The sequence below is a fragment of the Siphateles boraxobius genome, unplaced genomic scaffold (genome assembly GCF_051911475.1).
Source record: "Siphateles boraxobius isolate OS27281-9 unplaced genomic scaffold, OSU_SipBor_1 39, whole genome shotgun sequence".
Classification (NCBI taxonomy): domain Eukaryota; kingdom Metazoa; phylum Chordata; class Actinopteri; order Cypriniformes; family Leuciscidae; genus Siphateles; species Siphateles boraxobius.
The window spans coordinates 337,501-350,000 of record NW_027509019.1 but is presented as its reverse complement, the minus strand read 5'-3'; positions in this window follow the sequence as shown (position 1 = coordinate 350,000).

The following is a 12,500-nucleotide window of genomic DNA, read 5'->3' as shown; positions in this document are numbered from 1 at the left end:
GCACACGTTTAATTCAGCTATCTTTATTTGTAATTCGTTGTTTTAACACTTATATAGAGTTCGGAGGCCATGTTTTGATATAGTGATATAAATCGCGGCCTTCATACTGCAAAAGCTTAGCCGGACTGGTTTAAGATAACAGTATATGGACTATAAATGAGGATAATAATTCCTATGATGATTAATGTTAAAATACAGAGTGGTGACTTGTTTTGTATTAACCATAGAGTGTACAAATAAAACCGTAATAAAAAGCCTAATAACTTTAGAAACTAATTATGTTATAATTTTTACATAATGAACTGCTTTATTTTTACTCTCTGTTGCTTTTTACTGTTTTCAATTTATTAGTTTTTTTTTTCAATCGCTAACAAGCGCTTACCCATACTTCAGATAATTTTTCTAAACTCTTAAAACAGACTCACACCCACAAAACACAATTGGCCAAATGGACGATTTTCTTCTCAAAAACACATTTTGAAAAACACACTCTTCATTTCAAAATAGAACACATCTTTCTCTGCATACACTAACTTTACCAAAACACTGAAAATCTGACTCAGACTCAGAATGAAATTATTCTGTCAAAGAATAACACTTGTTTTCACGTCACAAGGTACATGCAGTCAATCAAAGTACACCCAGTTTCAAAATACTGGCTATTGTTGACATTACAAAAACTTCATAGACTTTAGTGTTTCAGTTTGAAAAACATGCAAAACATGCAGTCCACCGTTTTTACACAACATTTCTTGGTTGGGAATTGTATGACGCTGCAAGGCACCAATCCACAAACGACATGCCCCTTTCAGCCAGCTTGTAGTCGTGGCCGTACCCTCCGGCGAATGGACAGCCTAACTATTCCTAACCATTTGTTACAAGTCCTAACACAAGTCCTAACACAATCTAAATAAGTCCTAACAATTCCTAACACAATCTAAATAAGTCCTAACAATTCCTAACACAGGTCCTAACAATCCTAAATTACGTCCTAACAGTTCCGAACAGCGGGTCCTAACAGTTCCGAACAGCGGGGCAAAACAGCCATTGGCTGGACGGGCCAAAACAGTCATTGGCCGAAACATAGTCTCGTGACCACCGTCATAAAGAGCGACGGCGCGAAAAGGACTCGTCATTCACCCCATCACTACCTGAGACGGTTTTGTGTTTTGATGCAGGCAAGTACAGTTTAATTAACATTTTAACGTGAAAGAGAAAAATTATCTATTCGTTGGACATTACAGTTCAAACTCGGTTTAGGTTGCACACGTTTAATTCAGCTATCTTTATTTGTAATTCGTTGTTTTAACACTTATATAGAGTTCGGAGGCCATGTTTTGATATAGTGATATAAATCGCGGCCTTCATACTGCAAAAGCTTAGCCGGACTGGTTTAAGATAACAGTATATGGACTATAAATGAGGATAATAATTCCTATGATGATTAATGTTAAAATACAGAGTGGTGACTTGTTTTGTATTAACCATAGAGTGTACAAATAAAACCGTAATAAAAAGCCTAATAACTTTAGAAACTAATTATGTTATAATTTTTACATAATGAACTGCTTTATTTTTACTCTCTGTTGCTTTTTACTGTTTTCAATTTATTAGTTTTTTTTTTTTCAATCGCTAACAAGCGCTTACCCATACTTCAGATAATTTTTCTAAACTCTTAAAACAGACTCACACCCACAAAACACAATTGGCCAAATGGACGATTTTCTTCTCAAAAACACATTTTGAAAAACACACTCTTCATTTCAAAATAGAACACATCTTTCTCTGCATACACTAACTTTACCAAAACACTGAAAATCTGACTCAGACTCAGAATGAAATTATTCTGTCAAAGAATAACACTTGTTTTCACGTCACAAGGTACATGCAGTCAATCAAAGTACACCCAGTTTCAAAATACTGGCTATTGTTGACATTACAAAAACTTCATAGACTTTAGTGTTTCAGTTTGAAAAACATGCAAAACATGCAGTCCACCGTTTTTACACAACATTTCTTGGTTGGGAATTGTATGTCCACATGTACAGTAACTTTACTTTTTTCCAGCCTCTCTTAGTGAAAGACCGTGGTTGATTACATGGTCAATGATAGTGGCACGGATTTCATCACTGACTACTGTTCTTGCAGCCCTTGGAATGCCACCACCACACATTCTTACACCTTTACCTTGCCCTCTCCTTGGGCTTTCTCTTCTCCCTGGCCCTGCTCCTCTCACTTCACCTCTCATCTCTCACTGCACCCCTCACTGCACCTCTCACTGCACCCCTCACTGCATCTCACCTCTCACTGCATCTCACCTCTCACTGCACACTGCACCCCTCACTGCACCTCTCACTGCATCTCACCTCTCACTGCACCCCTCACTGCACCTCTCACTGCATCTCACCTCTCACTGCATCTCACCTCTCACTGCATCTCACCTCTCACTGCATCTCACCTCTCACTGCATCTCACCTCTCACTGCATCTCACCTCTCACTGCATCTCACCTCTCACTGCACACTGCACCCCTCACTGCACCTCTCACTGCATCTCACCTCTCACTGCACCTCACCTCTCACTGCACCTCACCTCTCACTGCACCTCTCACTGCACCTCACCTCTCACTGCACCTCACCTCTCACTGCACCTCACCTCTCACTGCACCACTCACTGCACCCCACCTCTCACTGCACCTCACCTCTCACTGCACCTCACCTCTCACTGCACCACTCACTGCACCCCACCTCTCACTGCACCTCACCTCTCACTGCACCTCTCACTGCACCTCACCTCTCACTGCACCTCACCTCTCACTGCACCTCTCACTGCACCTCACCTCTCACTGCACCTCTCACTGCACCTCACCTCTCACTGCACCACTCACTGCACCCCACCTCTCACTGCACCTCTCACTGCACCCCTCACTGCATCTCACCTCTCACTGCACCTCTAACTGCACCTCTCACTGCACCTCTCACTGCACCCCTCACTGCATCTCACCTCTCACTGCACCTCTAACTGCACCTCTCACTGCACCTCTCACTGCACCACTCACTGCACCCCTCACAGCATCTCACCTCTCACTGCACCTCACGTCTCACTGCACACTGCACCTCTCACTGCACCTCTCACTGCACCCCTCATTGCACCAATTTGAATTTAGTGCAACGTAATCATTCATTCTATTTACCATAGTTTAAAAATTGTCTTTTAACATGGTTAAATTAACAAACATACGTAATTTGACAACCATCCATGTGTAAAATCCCTCTTCTACATAAAATTTGTCTTAAATGTTTTCCCCTAAGCCTTTTCTTTAAATTTCATTTCATTTGTATCTCTCTGAAGTTGTTCTCAAGTTGTCTCGTATTTACCCTGTTGTTTCATATTTATAGACATGACTAAGACTGGTAAACCAGACTCATACTGGCATGACATCATGTGCAAGTATGCCCAAGGGAAGTACCACTTCTCAACAGGCAAGAAGCCAGGGGCGAAGAAGTGGAAGCATGCCTTGGAAAGAATTAATAACTGTCCATTACACAAACAGACCTGTGCATATGATATATTTGGGAAAATAATCACTTGCAAATGTGGTTATCATAAGGTATGTAATGAATGTGATTATTTTACCTATGCTGGTGATCATTACTAATTTAAAAACATTTTTTAATAAGAGAAAAATGTTCATTATTTGAGCTGTAAAGCCTGACATGAAATAATAGTCAGAAAAAGGTGTGTGTGTATATATATATATATATATATATATATATATATATATATATATATATATATATAATGCGCACAAACTGAGCAAAGCTGTGCAATTTAGTGCAAATGCTGTCAGTACACTCGATTAATTTCTTAGCTTTTAATGTAAATCAGTGAGGTCTTTATAATGGTATAACAGGTTACTTGAATAAAATGCATATAAATGTCAATTTAACTCGCAGTAAAAAGATGCCTGCACAAAGACCTGAAGGTGGGTGTTTTTACAATTCTACTTAAAGGTGTATTACTTTCCTTAAAGAACAACAACCTATGAATCAGACGACAGTTTGCATGTAGTAATTGTGTACAACATGTTTTTCAGCAAAGTTTTGATTTTGATAATTTGCAGATTTTGAAACCTAGGGAAAACACTAATCCTAGGGAAAACACTAATGCTTTTTTTACAGTCAGCAGAGCAGACAGTGTTAGGCATGCAAGCAGGACCACAGAGCAGTGCAGGCATGCAAGCAGGACCACAGAGCAGTGCAGGCATGCAAGCAGGACCACAGAGCAGTGCAGGCATGCAAGCAGGACCACAGAGCAGTGCAGGCATGCAAGCAGGACCACAGAGCAGTGCAGGCATGCAAGCAGGACCACAGAGCAGTGCATGCATGCAAGCAGGACCACAGAGCAGTGCAGGCATGCAAGCAGGACCACAGAGCAGTGCAGGCATGCAAGGAGGACCACAGAGCAGTGCAGGTGCAAAACCTGCCTCATGGAGCAGTGCAGGTGCGCAGGCAAGACCAGCCTCATGGAGCAGTGCAGGTGCGCAGGCAAGACCAGCCTCATGGAGCAGTGCAGGTGCGCAGGCAAGACCAGCCTCATGGAGCAGTGCAGGTGCGCAGGCAAGACCAGCCTCATGGAGCAGTGCAGGTGCGCAGGCAAGATCAGTCCCAGAGAGCAGTGCAGGTGCTCAGGCAAGACCAGCCTCATGGAGCAGTGCAGGTGCTCAGGCAAGACCACTGAGCAGTGCAGGCGCAAAACCAGCCCCAGAGAGCAGTGCAGGCTCAAGATCAGTCCCAGAGAGCAGTGCAGGCTCAAGATCAGTCCCAGAGAGCAGTGCAGGCTCAAGATCAGTCCCAGAGAGCAGTGCAGGCTCAAGATCAGTCCCAGAGAGCAGTTCTTCAATAAAGTGTGGTCTTTGTGGTGAAGACATTGATGTGGACTGTTTCTCCGAACATCTGTCAGATTACCATGTCCAAGAATGTTGTGACCAGTGTGGTGCAAAAGTCTGGGGTGCGGTTGGACTTCTTCACCACATTGAAACTAATCATCCTTGTACCAGTCTTGCAGGGACAGAATCTGTGGATCCACCAACACCTTCTCCAACAACATCATTTACTGAATCACCCGCATACATTGAAGAGCAGCAAGGCGTTCCACAAACTGCACCTCAAACACCATCCATGGAAATTAACCTGAGGCCTCCAGTAGTGAATTGGGTGAGTTTTCTCCCCAAACAGTTCTGTCGAGTTATTAAGCCAGCAGACCAGAAGTGGATCGCGCAGTGTCTATATGACGCCACAGGACGACTTAAGCAGCAGTTTTCTCAAAACTGGTTTCATCCACCAAGTCCCAGCAAGCCTACAACTTCACCTCCTGATCCTAACACCTACTTTAGACAGCGTATGTTTCTGTGGGCCCCAATGAGAATGTGGGGTATTCCTCTGAAGTGCACACAGTGCAATAGGAAGATGCACCATTGAGGAATCTACACAAAAGTGAGGGAAGTCATTGATATTGACTCGAGATATTATTTAATTGGAGTAGACTACCCTCGCTGCAGTAAGTGTAAGATTCCTGTCTGCCCTTGGAGTTCGGAGATCCTCAAACAACTAGATCCCTCCCACAGAAACAAATTCCCCGCTGTTCTTACCACTCACCTTGCACTTGACAGGAAGTGTGTGATTTTGTTGAAGCCTAGAACTGCTGGGAACAGCTCCAGTTTCTTGCAGCAGGCGCTTGAAGAAGTTCACAGCGAGGAGTGGGCAAGACGTACCATTAACTATCTGACAGACTGTGAATTTCACAAAAAGAAATGTGCCCTGACACAGGCTGAAGTGGTATATCAGCAGCCACCGCCTTTTTGCCCCCTACCTCTGGCACAGTGGTTTGAGACGGTTCATGCCAACGAGATCCTGAGTCACATTGATGAGCTAAAGGGTGTAATAACATCAACATATGGTAGCATCCTGAAGCTTGATTCTACCAAAAAGGTAAATGTATATAAAAAGAGGCAAATGCATGTTAATTTCAACTTGATGTTCAGAGATTTTTATCTGATTGTAATGTTTGTGTATTTATATAGATAACTAAAAAGCTTGCTGGTGGCATTGCGGACACTGCTACATGGATGACCAATGTTGGCAATGAGTTTGGCCAAGTCCTGAACTGTGTCCTAACCACTGGTGAGGGAGCTGGCATAGATGACTTGTGTCAGGGCATCGTAAAGCTGGGGAGGATGCTGGGGAGCCAGAGCCAGCTGTGATTTACGTTGACCGGTACTGCTGCAGCGAGACAGGTTTGTTACATTAAGTCTTTACCTAATATGAATGTGTTTGTATTTCTAATTCATATTAGCAACCATTTCAGGCATGTTTCTAAATTACTAAAAACTAAATTTCATTCCTGTACATGGTTTTTCTAGGTGTTTGTTCATATTCTTTAAGAACACTCATAAAGAGAATTTTTAGAACTATTTACTATAGAAATTTATATTTTTTTAGATCTATTTACAATGGTTCTAAAATTCTTAATTTCTATTTACAGTAGCAATTTACTATGAGAACCCTGTTCAGTGTTTGCAATCAAGTAGACAAAAGCTTATGTAAAACAGCATTATTATATTTCTTTAATGATGCAAATGTAAATCTGAGAAAACAATCACTCCTTGTTTCTCATTGGTGTAGGCGTGACTCCAGTTCTTACCTGGTTCCGACCATGGAATATCACAGTGCGACTTGATGTGTTCCACTTCATGCGGCGGTTTACTGCTGGCCTTACAACGGAGCACCATCCACTGTATGGCACTTTCTGCTCCAAGTTGTCCAGCTGTATATTTGAATGGGACAAGGATGACATCTCTCGTCTTAAAGAGGCGAAAAAGACCATGCTTTTAAAAAAACATGGGGGTCATATTTCAACAGAGGCCCAAATCCTGTCAAGCATCACCTCCAGTGAGCTGGCCAAGCACTGCAGGAGGAGGACACGCGGAGTTGAAGAAACTCGTGTCTTGATACAAGGACTGCTGGACTCCATGTGGGAACTGACCGACACCACTGGTTTGCGCCTCATCAATCCAGAGAGCATGACACGTGTGTGGGAGGTACAGCAGAAACACTTACCTTGCATCCAAGATCCACCCGGTGTTCAGTTGTACACAAAACTGGGCTCCGGTTTACAGAAGGGTGACAAGGTTCTGGATGTACTGAGGTGTGGCAGAGGGTCCTCCTCTCTGGAAAGCTTCCATCGCCACCAGTGCACTTTTATTCCAGGTAAATTGAAATTATAAAACAATATTATGCATATATTTAAATAGTGTTGTCACAATACTGAAGTTGCTGACTTCGAAAATTAAAGGCACCAAATTGGAAACAAACCTTTTTCTTAGGCCTGGTGGTTCTGAGTGGGGGGTTATATAATAGTATTTTAATCATGTGAAACATTGTCTTTCAGGTTGGAGATGTAATGCACTACATACGCAGATGTACATGCTTGAGGGTGCATCTAGGTGGAACATCAACCGAGCTCATCAAGCTGTGGACATGAGTGGTACATCACTTACTAAAATGTATGATGTACGTTTAATGTCCCACATGAATGTCCTCAGCAACAGAGTCCTTGGATGTGCACTCCTGCCAGAATTCAAACCTCCTGGGAAACCCACTGGTAAGATTCACCATTGTACACACTATTACGATAGTGATTCCAGGCATCACTGTGTGTTTTAAAAGGCTTTGCATGCTGCCTGAACGCTAACCAATCAGACCATCGTTTTCATGACTGATCATTGCTGTAAAGGTGCTTGTTCCTAGTTATAAGATATGTCAGTTTGTGAAGTTGAAGTGTATTTGTTTTAGTTTTTCTTTTGTGATTTTTGCTTTTACATTTTTCATGTTAATCGCAAAATAGATTTTTCATTAGCAACACTACATTCATCACATGCACTGTAGCCTACTGCTTTAGCCTGATATATAGCTCTTATTACAAAATGTTTATTGAATCTTTATGGCAGATGAGCGTATAGCTGTGGAGTACTTGCTGGCACAGTCTGACAGAGGAGACCTGCTTTCTCCACTGGAGCAACATGAAATCGCCTTGCCAGAGATGGAGGTTGAAGTTCAGGAGGATGAGTGTCTGGATGTCACAATATGTGATGCGGCAGACCTCAATTTGGGCACACACACCCTTGCAAGTTCCAGCAGTCATGGTGATTCATTGATCTCACCTCTGGTAATGTCAATTTTCTTGATCGTTTTGAATTAAAATTACATAGGAATGTTAATGTTTTTAGGAGCAATGAATGAGTTGCTTCATGATTAAACGTTCATTTAATTAAAAGATTAATAATAGTCAATTTGAACAGTCAATTTTGTAACTGAAGTTTATTCTTCTCTTTAAAATGTTTTTAAAAAATCTAGGAAACCAGTGTGCCAAGTGGTGGCTCTTACAGTCCTGACATTGAAGACATTTCCTGTGCTGGGCCCAGCACACCAGCTCCGGTAAAGTTTCTAATACCTGATGCTTGTAATTTGTGAATGGTTTATCAAAGTATCAAAATAATTTCCTAATCCAGGATTCTGTTTTTGTTTCCATTTCTAGGACAGTAGATGTGATTCAAGGGGTGTTCCTGGATGGGAGGCAGTGGATAACCTGGCAGGCTATCTCGTCAGTCTCAACCGCACGATCACTGGTTTATCAACTAACGAGATAGCAGAGATCTTGCGGTTGTATTCGTATTTGCATACCATTGATCAGTCCCCCTCCAAGTATTCCCTTAAGTGCAAGAAAAAGACCTTGGAAGGTCCTTGGAGAGCTTCTCGGAAGCGTAGTGGCTCAGCCCCTGGTCAGCAAGCAGCTGAGAGGTGAGTTAAATTGTAGTGCACCGGTGTTAAATTTGAGTCTTGTTGAATGCTCCCTGTATAATTTAATTCCTTTCAAAGGTTAAAAATACTTTAAAAAAACTGTTTTGATGAGATCCAGGATAGATCATAAAGTCTATCTCTCATTGCCATACAATTCCAAAACATAATCAGTCTATATGTTTACAAAGCTATAATGAACCATAGAATACTAATCATACATAATACAATCATGCATCTTTTTATTCACAGACTGTTCATGACTCATGGTCAGGCTGCCCAGAGACCTGATGCCAACAGGGTTTCAGAATGTGTTGCACTCAAGCTTCTGAAGGAATTCAGGGAAGCCAGAAATAGGCCTAAAGATAACAAGGGCAAAACCTTTCCCATTCCTCAGGCAATTGTGATGATTTATAGCCACATCAAGCAGCTGCTTGAAGACTGCAGAGAGCTACTAGACCAGGGGCCGTATTCACAAAGAATTTTATTTTACCACTAGGAGTACTCCTAAATCCCATTAAAATATTTTAGCTAGGAGTTTTCTCTTAAAAGTTATTCACAACGCCTTTCAGACCTACTCTTAGTAAGGAAAAATGACAACTCCTAAACTAAGAGTGAGTCTTCGTTGCTATGGATGACGTCAATTCTCATGCACGAGTTTCCTCGCAATGATCACGGTGATTGGTTGTTAGATGACAGGGCCGTCATGCGGAACATAACACAGACACAACAAATCATGGAATTACGACATCTAAATATGTCTGGGTCCTACACAAAATAATAATAGTAATGTCATCGAAATGCATATATAATGACATGTTTGTGCAGGCCCCAGTGAAGTGTAATTCTAAAAAGGCAGAGAGAGAGAGAAAAGTGGTGAATTAAATTAAATTAAGGTAGCCTAATACCCTAATGAAACCGCCACGGCGCCACTTGCCTAATAATGAAAAACGACACTTGCATTATCACTTGCTTGGTTAATTGACATCCTATTAGTATAGAAGCTTGTTTCCGCCACTGAATAAAAATAAATTAAAATAATTGCGACTTTTTATCTCACAATTGCGAGATATGAAGTCAGAATTGTGAGAAATAAAGTCGCAGTTGTGAGATAAAAAGTCGCAATTAGCTTTTTTATTTTTCATTCTGTGGCGGAAACAAGCTTCCATAGCCTAAATAGACTACTTAAAGCAAGTATTTGCTCCTATTGAAGTAATGTAATAGTTGAATGACGGTGGATTATGAACTCGCCAAAACGGAAAAGAAAGCCCAACTGGACGCAGGATCAGTTAGTGCTGGAAAACTGGCCCAGTTGGTGCTGAAAAAAAATAAAAAATAAAAGGGAAATTCGACACTGGGATATCAAGTAAAACAAAGCGTGAGACATGGGAGAGAATATGTTTACAGATCAATGCAGCATTCCCGCTTGTGTGGCGGACCCCGGACGACTGCGAGAGGCGGTGGTATGCGCTACAATCCTTTGTGAATAGGTCTTAGTGAGTTAGGAGTCCTCCCTACTTCTTTTAAGCTGTCCCAGACTTAGGTGCTACTTTTAGGGCTAAAATGCTTCGTGAATTACTTTTAGTGAAAAAAATTAGGAGTCCTAAAGTTAGGAGTGACACGCCCATTATCTTTAGGAGTTGCTACTAAATTCGCCAGTTAGGAGCTACTTTTAGCCTTAAAATTCTTTGTGAATACGGCCCCAGACCAACTTGGTGCTAGTTACTATAAACAACACCACAGTGTCTTCATGGTGAGTTGGATTTCAGCTTCCTAAATTCACTTCAGTAATATGAAATCTATTCCTATGATGAACGACTGCACTTCTGAAATAATAAATCTTTTGAACTATTCTCTATTCCACATGTATTTGTATATAACATACATTAAATGTATACATTGTTTTCAGACACCGTCTCATTTTGAAACTTGCAACCTTTTATATGTCTGCCAAAAAAAGGATTTAAAAAATTTGGTAATAAATGCATACATTGTTTCACAAAAGCTTTTCAGAAATTCAGAATGTTACGGTTTAGAATACGTTATTGCTTATTACACAGCTTTCTGAAATGCTTGATTCTGATTTGTCAGTTGAGACATTCCACAGTCTGTTTTTCTCTGATAATGTTCACAAAGTGCGAAGTTCATCAATTACGAAATGAGGTCAATTCGGCTATAAATCAGCTGTAATGTTATCAGTTTAGTTATTGTCCAATAATGTCAGTATAGTCAAATTGATAATATTGCTGAATGTTAAAGGAACACGCTGACTTTTTGGGACTTTAGCTTATTCACCGTATCCCCCAGAGTCAGATAAGTCCATACATACCCTTCTAATCTCCGTGCGTGCTGTAACTCTATCCGACGCCCCCACCGCTGGCCTAGCTTAGCACAAATACTGGAGGTAAATGGCTCCATCTAGCATACTGCTCCCAATAAGTGACAAAATAACATCAACATTTTCCTATTTACATGTTGTGATTTGTATAGCAACAGTGTGTACAAATAACAAGGCCATATGAGACGCAGGCTTCTTCTAACCATATACATACTGGGAAGTATATTCTCAGAAGGTGAAGCACTGCTACTTGGACGGAGTGATTTACTCGCAGCACCTGAGAACTGGTGAGGAGCAGAGAGTTTGCTCAGAGTTGGAGTAAATCACTCCACAGAAGTAGCAGTGCTTCGGAGATACGGTGAATAAGCTAAAGTCCCAAAAAGTCGGCGTGTTCCTTTAATGCTGAAGTATCCAAGTGATGGATAGTTTTTGAATAGTTTAGTGTACATAGTTTATAAAAACAAATCAGTAGAGATGTTTTGTAAATGTACTGTGGGTAAAGCTAAAAATGTCTGTTATTCTTTCCCAGGCTTCTCGACAGACAGAAAAGAACTGACCGGGACACCTTGCTACAAGGAGTGGAGCTTCCCCAGCCTGTTGGTTTGGCAAAGGAGCCACTGCCAAAGCCTAGAGAACTCCCATCTGCACCTGTTGAACATGGACATGTTGCCATTGAGTTCCAGGAGCCTGAAAATCGGGAGGGTGAGGCAGTTATACGCCAACGTAAATGTGCACGAACTGGAACTGCAGTGTCTTCTATTACGCACACAGACACTGGGCTTGTAGACACATCTCCATCTGGCACAGACTGGCCTGGGGCCCAGCACTTTCCTGGGTGGCATGTCTGGCCTGGGAATTCTGATTTGTCTTTTCCACCATCGCACTCTCAGGGTTGGTCGTCTTTTCCACCAGGCCAACCGCCATCAGTTCCACCATCGCACTCTCAGGGTTGGTCGTCTTTTCCACCAGGCCAACCGCCATCAGTTCCACCATCGCACTCTCAGGGTTGGTCGTCTTTTCCACCAGGCCAACCGCCATCAGTTCCACCATCGCACTCTCAGGGTTGGTCGTCTTTTCCACCAGGCCAACAGCCATCGGTTCCACCATCGCACTCTCAGGGTTGGTCTTCTCTTCAGCCGTGCCAACAGCCATCGGTTCCACCATCGCACTCTCAGGGTTGGTTGTCTTTTCCACCAGGCCAACCGCCATCAGTTCCACCATCGCACTCTCAGGGTTGGTCGTCTTTTCCACCAGGCCAACAGCCATCGATTCCACCATCGCACTCTCAGGGTTGGTCTTCTCTTCAGC